Raw genomic sequence first — 8,066 nt, 5'->3', positions numbered from 1 at the left:
CCGTGGGCACCCGGTAACTAACTTAACGTAATATTACCCCCTAAAAGTACACTTGATGAGTGCGTAAGTTTACGAAGTATTAAACACCCATTAAATGCTAGCGCGACTAGCCCGAGTGGGGATGTCAAACCCTATGGATCCATATCTAAGATTCGCGTTCACCGGTTCAAAAACCAATGACTAAACGTTACCGAGCTAAAGGGAAAGTTTATGCCGTTGTATAACCCACACATATATAAAGTTTAAGTACTCGTGCCTAGTATGTAAAACGTAAAAATCGCATGTATTCTCAGTCCCAAAATAGTTAAAATAAAAAGGGATGCTATAACTCACAGTGATAAGAGCGGTAAAGTCGATAATGAAAGTATGCAAGTAGTAAGTCGGTCCAAAAGGTCGTCAACCTAAGTCAAAGGTTACTAGGTCAGTATGATATCCTCATAAGTTCTAATAGTGCATAAAATATGTTTAAGTGTCATCATCATTATCATTCATCATCGTAAAAGTTAAGTAAGTTTAACAAGTATAGAGGTCGAAATAATAGGCTGACTTTAATCAGCTGCTACGGTCTCTACATAAATCGAAAAGACGCGTAATCAGTGGTCATGGCTCTGTATGGGAGTCCTTTAGTTGCTGACCAATTTCCAGAACCAAACTCGTCTTCGTTTGACCGTGGTGACAGTTTAAGTACGAGTAGGTTAGAAATTTCAGCACAACGTTAATAGGGTGTAGTGACTTTCGGAAGGCCATAAATCCTAAACCGTAACTCGGATTAAGACGAGGTCTAAACAGAAAATAATCTACTCAAACCGAAATAACTGAAAATCAACTTTCCAGTAGCCCAGGTGGTCTGATCAGATCCCAAAAACAGTAAGCAAGGTGCTCCGGTGGGGTTCTTAGTGCTTGATGCTCATCACGGTTCTCATCCTTGATGCTTGTAGCTTCAAGTGTACAACTCGTTGATGGGTTAGCATCACCTTGACCAAGATTCTACCATCAACACACAATATGTTAATACCAAGTAAGAACACAACTCATTTAAGAGTCTTAGATGGATGATGAACCAAGGTTACATCATATCCTTAGTCTTAACACAATTACAAGTTACATTTTCAACTAAAGCTACAAAATTTACTTTAATCAAACAAGTATGAACATAATCTAAGTCAAATAAAGTGATGGAACCCTAAGCTAGAGAGCTTGGATCCTTTTCACACAAGTTATAAGGTCACAAAGCTAGAAAGCTTGAACCTTTAGTGTTCTTGAAGACCTTGAAGCATAAAGCTTAGATCTTTAAGTTACATGAAGACCATAAACACAAGTTTTGATCTTTATAATAAAATAATGAGATCATAAGTTAGGAAACTTTGATCCAACAAAAGATATGAAGATTCAAGCTAGAAAGCTTGCATCTTGGTTGTTCTTGAAGATCTTGAAGCATAAAGCTTGGATCTTTAAGTTACATGAAGATTACAAACACATGTTTGCATCTTTATAACATAATAACAAGATTAAAGTTAAAAGATATAGATCTACAAAGTAGGTGAAGATTCAAAGCTAGAAAGCTTGAATCTTCCATGTTCTTGAAGGATTCAAATCCAAGTTTGAATCTACAAGATGTAATCAAGATCAAAGCTAAAAAGCTAGACCCTTTAATGATGATGATGAATTCGAAAATGATAAGAGAAGAAGAAGAAGAAATTCAAAAACTTACAAGTTTTAGAGTGAGAAAGACTAGAGAGGAGATAAGAGAGTAAGTGTGTGTGAAATGTAAATGAGAGCAAGTGTAAAATGGATGGAATAAGGCTTGTATTTATAGGTGAATGAGGGTGAGGGTGAGGGTGGTGGTGATGGTCGTTGGAATGGGAGGGGGACAAGGGGGATACACTTTTGCTTTTTGGTTAATGGTTGTCTAAAGTTGGTGCTTATGTTAGGATCTCATGCAACATTAAGGATAATACTTGACAAAAATGCTAGCATGTTCCCTCAAATAAATGGGCATTTGTCTTACATACTAATGGGTCACTAGTTACTTATAATTGAGCTAATTAAATGGTCCACTAACTAGTGTAGGGTGGGCTAAAGTCCAACAAGGTAGAAAGTCCAACAAGACTAACTAGTAAGCATAAGTAAATTACTAAGTGTAATTAAGCATCCAAAAACCCAAGTAATTGTTATTATAAAATAACAATTAATATTTCGTAGTCATATTATTCCGATTACGACAAAAGTTAAATGTGTACGCAGTACGCAGTTTGTTCGAAACGTCAAGTGACACTAACGGTCATAAAGGCATCCGGTGATCAAGTTAAGTAACCTATGTACTTAAAGGCACGTTTTAACATATAAATGAAAGTAATCTACGTGTAGTAAGATTCCAGAGTATAAAATAGCACAGTACGTACAAATACGCAGTTTCACAAAAACACAAGGCACAAAAGCAAGTCGAAAAAGTCGGGTCGTTACATTACCCACGTGTTAGAGAAAATTTCGTCCCGAAATTTTAAGGAGTGACCAACAATGGTACCATATTTGAATGAGAAGGAGCATATCAAAGTTCCGTGAGACTCGTGGGCTCAGAAGTGAGTTATTTACCTTGAAAGGTACTTGAGCGTATAAAAGTAAGAATAGGTATATGCCATTAATTAAGTCTCTTGTCCTAAGAGATCAACAAATTGATTTCGTTTCTTATTAACATGAATATGTCATCTGAATATATATCCACAAAAGGAAAGATGATGTTTTTAGCCTTACAGGCATCTTCAGTAGGTTGGATGCATGAAATGCATCATGAATGTTACCAAACCCATCTAAAACATCGAGCGCTTATATCGCAATACCAAGCTGACAGGTAGAATGGAAAACATGGTGATCACAACCATGCGATTTGATGTCTGGATAGTGCTAGTCACGGATTTTACTAACCCCTAGATTTCGGAAGGAGACCATGGGTATAAAGAACCCGATATTTAAGAACGTTTCATTTGACTAAATGAATTGAAATTTTAGCTGAAAGTGACTAATCGGACTTATTTGCAATGCAAGCCATAATTATCTATAGTGTCTTCAGGACGGTCTGAACGAACAATGAGGGATATCACCTTAGTTTACCATACTGCAGGTGAACTTATCCTTAGATGGAATGAAAACACAGTTCCATAATGTAACTTTATCCTTTCAGTTACATGTTGAGGTTAGGGTTAACATTAACTAGAACAACATATAGTTGCAACCAATGAAGGAAGGAATGTGTAGAGTAACCATATCCGTGTTACAGATGTTTTAAGCAGTCCCTTCCAAGAGGATAACAAGATTCATAGATTCTTAAAGTATTTTATACTACATTTCCGAAAGAAAATCGCACGAAAGGTGTAATCTTTGAACGAGAGTGAACTCTTCGAGCGGATTGATCCGAATTTATCCTTATACTTATGGGGATGCACGGATGAGAAGATACGTGGACCCTTGGTCATAAAGAACGGTTTACTCTAAGTGAAAAGAATCTCAAAAACGATTCCTTGTACCTTAACCTACTGATTCGTAGAGATGATGTTTACTAGGGTGTTGCGATTAATCGTGAAACATTGAGAGTAGAAATCTACCTAGTGCCTTTCCTAAAATGGGGTGACCACCGAGTGTACTTCAAAAATCTGATTTATCAGCCCTCGATTTTGCCATGTCTAACCTTAAAAGGAACATTTTTCGAGTACAAAGACTTCTTAACAAATTTTTATAAATCTGCCACCCAAAGTGGCTCAAGCATTTTTAACAAAGATTTTAATGGTAAGCTCCATCCCTAACGGAGGGAGAGAAGAAGTGTGATCCCTACATGGTGTAGTCTAATACGAAAACCTTTAATAAAATCAACCGAGGAAGTTTTGAAAAACCTTTAAACGTTTGATGTGACAACATAAATGGAATGAAGTTCTTGGTAAATTTAGAAGTATGTATAACGAGTACCATTTTGCACAAAATTATTTGACTTAAAACAACTCAATAAAGGAGCGATTTTTAATTATCTTTAAGGTATAACTTAGTATGTACTAACCCAAAATAAGTAAGGGTAAATTTATAAAAATATATGATTTTATATATCGCGTAAGTGATAGAAAAGTTTTTAGTACTTTCATTTGTCCATAAATCTCGTGAGGACTGTGACAACCCAGAAATTTCCAACCAAATTTAAACTTTATCTTTATATTATTCCGACACGATAAGCAAAGTTTGTTAAGTTAAATCTCAAGAATTTTAAACGGTGTTCATAAATTCATTATAACCTCGATCAAATTCTGACGATTCACGAACCGTTATATATAAATAGATATGTATATATATGTATATATATATATATATATTATAACTTGAGAATATTAATAAAGTATTAAACATATAATACTTTACATGAACGTATTTGTTTCAATATGTTTATCGATGGAATTAGAAGATGATATCAAATGATTGATTTATCATATACATTGTGATATGATTACGGGCTCATATTATGAGGTCCACTGTGATTTAAGAAATCTATTCTTTTTGACAACATTCGGAAAATGGTAAAGTGATTTATAAGTAAGAACGTGGAGTGTAAATAACTTAGATGTTGGATATCGACAAGTTAAGTAACTCGACATTTTCATTAAGATGATTTCATACGTTTATTTAACCTTTAAACTTTATCTCATGCTTCACCAACAGACTGTAATTTAAAAACTTGAAACCTATTATGAATATATATGATTCTACTTTTCTAAAACGTTTTATGATATAACGATTTCCATTATTTTAACCTTTAAACAAAATGATTCTTAAATATATTTAGTTTTGGAAAACAAAATTATCATATTTATTTGATTTAGTTTCAAACGTACAAAAACGTTTTCAATTTAAAAAGAACTTTATTATTAAAACGTATATAACTTTTATAAATATCTAGAACCACTTTTGATAACTCATTACTTAACCAGTATGATAAAGATAACGATATTTATATTTTATTTTATTAAATATATATAACGATTTAAATTAATATTATATATATTTATACGCGTATTATACATACATAGTTTTATACTTTTACTATATTTAAACTTTACCTTTACTTTATTTTTACTTTACTTTAACTTTAATAATTCACAGTAATAATTCATACTTTAATAATTCACTTTAATAATTCATACTTTAATAATTCACTTTAATAATTTATACTTTAATAATTCACTTTAATAATTCATTTTAATAATTGATACTTTAATAATTCACTTTAATAATTCATACTTTAATAATTCACTCTAATAATTCAAAAATCTATTATAAATAGAATTCAATAAGTTTCATTATTTCATAGAAACTTGAAAATATTTTTCTCTAAACTCTCTCAATCGATTTACATATATAAATATTTACTCCGTATTATTTCAAGATATTATTAGTATACATAAAATATTACGACAGAGTGCTGTCCGAGTGATTTCGAAATTGTTTTTCGAGCGGGATAGAGCTAAGGAAATTATGGGTTATAGCTATGGAGGTTATGGGTATGGTTCGGGAGTATTGCTCGTGAGTCAAACTAGTGTTTATCATCCACGTTGCGTGTACGTACTTTTCCAGCAATATTGAATCTCAATATTGATACGTGAACCCTCATAACTTAACTTTTATATATTATTAGTGTATCCCTGACTAGTGCTCGAGTATATAGAATTATGCATGCTTATACGTTCGTTATTGTCACTAGATAGGTTATGTCGAATCTTGAATTAAATACATATACTATTAAGATAAGGTATATGATATGCATGTCGTTGGAAAGCTAGCGAAAAATTGAGAACTTTTCATTTAGATATCGAATGGTTTCGATGAACGGTTTAGAAGTTATAGTCAATTGAATTTTTGTAAAAATGATTATTATTATCGTCGTTATTATCGTCGTTATAATCTAATTATTATTATTATTGTTATTATTATTATTATTATTATTATTATTATTATTATTATTATTATTATTATTATTATTATTATTATCATTATCATTATCATTGTCGTCATTAATAAAAGATATTATTGTTATTTTTATTATTATTATTATCGTTATTATCGTTAAGGTTATAATTAGTATTATTATTATTATTATTATTATCATTCAAATAGTTATTAGTATTATCATTATTATTATTATTATTATTAGTATTATTATAATTAAACTAATATTAGTAACATCTAATTATTATGATTACTATTATTATTATTAATATGAACGCGATATAAAAGACGACTAAAAGCTATTAAACGAAGCGATTAGGAAATAATGAGTATGAGTATCATGATGAAATTAAGATATTGTAAGATATTGATTTAAAGGAAAAATATCGTTTTCATTATTTTACTATTATTATTATTATTAAAAGTATTATTAATATTAAAACTATCATTTTTACTAAAATTATTATTTTTAATAAAAATATCATTGTTAATATGAAACATCATTATTATTATCATTTTAGTACTATTATTAATAAAAATTATCATTTTATCATTTTTAGAAAATATAATTATTTTTATTTTTTATTAGTAGAAGAATAATAATTATTACAAAATAATACAACTTTTACTTATTATTATTATTATCAATATTATTTTATCAAATAAATATGTGATACAAAGATATTTTACTACGTATAATATAATTACATTAATAATACCTATAATATTATTTTTATGATATTAAATGAACTTTATAAATTTTATTACTTAAGATATATAAAAGTATATTTTTATTATATAAATTTTGATATAAAATTTTATTTATTAATAAAAGAACTATATTATTTACTTTAATAAAATCTGTTAAAAATATTTAATATATAAAACGACTATATTTAAACTATATAATAATCATGTATACATTTTGAAAGACATTTTGGTCAATATGACTTTTGTTGACTTTTGCATATTTAGTCTCGAGCATTAGGATTGTGATACACTACGACTTAACCTAAATTGTTAGACAGATATTGATCAAACATATAAATATATATAATTAATATAGGTTCGTGAATCCAAGGCCAACCTTGCACTTGTTCAATGACGTCATATGCATTTTTACTACAAAATACAGTATTGTGAGTTTTATTTGCTCCCTTTTTAAATGCTTTTGCAATATATATTTTTGGGACTGAGAATACATGCGCTGCTTTTATAAATGTTTTACGAAATAGACACAAGTAATCGAAATTACATTCTATGGTTGGATTACTATACCGAATATTGCCCCTTCAAGTCTGGTAACCTAAGAATTAGGGAAATGGCCCCTAATTGATGCGAATCCTAAAGATAGATCTATGGGCCTAACAAACCCCATTCTAGAATTTGGAATGCTTTAGTACTTCGATTAAATGGTGATTGCGATTGCCGATATATGGCATACTTGCGAGTATGCGGGGAATATTCTATATGCATTATGTTAATGTCGGTTACCAGGTGTTCATCATAGGAATGATTTTTATACACTTGCGAGTGTAAGATTGTTTATGAAAGATGAAATCTTGTGGTCTATTAAAATTATAGAATTGATGGATTATGATAAACTAATGAACTCACCAACCTTTTGGTTGACACTTTAAAGCATGTTTATTCTCAGGTATTAAAGAAATCTTCCACTATGCATTAGCTCATTTTAAGGATATTACTTGGAGTCATTCATGGCATATTTCGAAAGACGTTGTATTCGAGTCATTGAGTTCATCAAGATTATTATTAAGTCAATTATAGTTTGATGTATTATGAAATGGTATGCATGCCGTCAACTTTAGATGTAAAGAAAGTTTGTCTTTTAAAACTCATGCAATGTTTGTAAAATGTATCATATAGAGGTCAAATACCTCGCGATGTAATCAACTATTGTGAATCGTTTATAATGTATGATGTGCTGCGAGGTGTATATGAAATAGCTTTATTTTTACTAGGAAATACTATTAAATACGATACAATTTTACACAAGATATTTATTTATTTATAGAATGGATATACCAAACCTTGCTACAACACTTATAGGCAGTGTACCTAATCGT

This window comes from Rutidosis leptorrhynchoides, chromosome 6 (assembly GCF_046630445.1).
Source record: "Rutidosis leptorrhynchoides isolate AG116_Rl617_1_P2 chromosome 6, CSIRO_AGI_Rlap_v1, whole genome shotgun sequence".
In the NCBI taxonomy this organism is placed as follows: domain Eukaryota; kingdom Viridiplantae; phylum Streptophyta; class Magnoliopsida; order Asterales; family Asteraceae; genus Rutidosis; species Rutidosis leptorrhynchoides.
Note: the sequence above shows the minus strand (reverse complement) of the source record.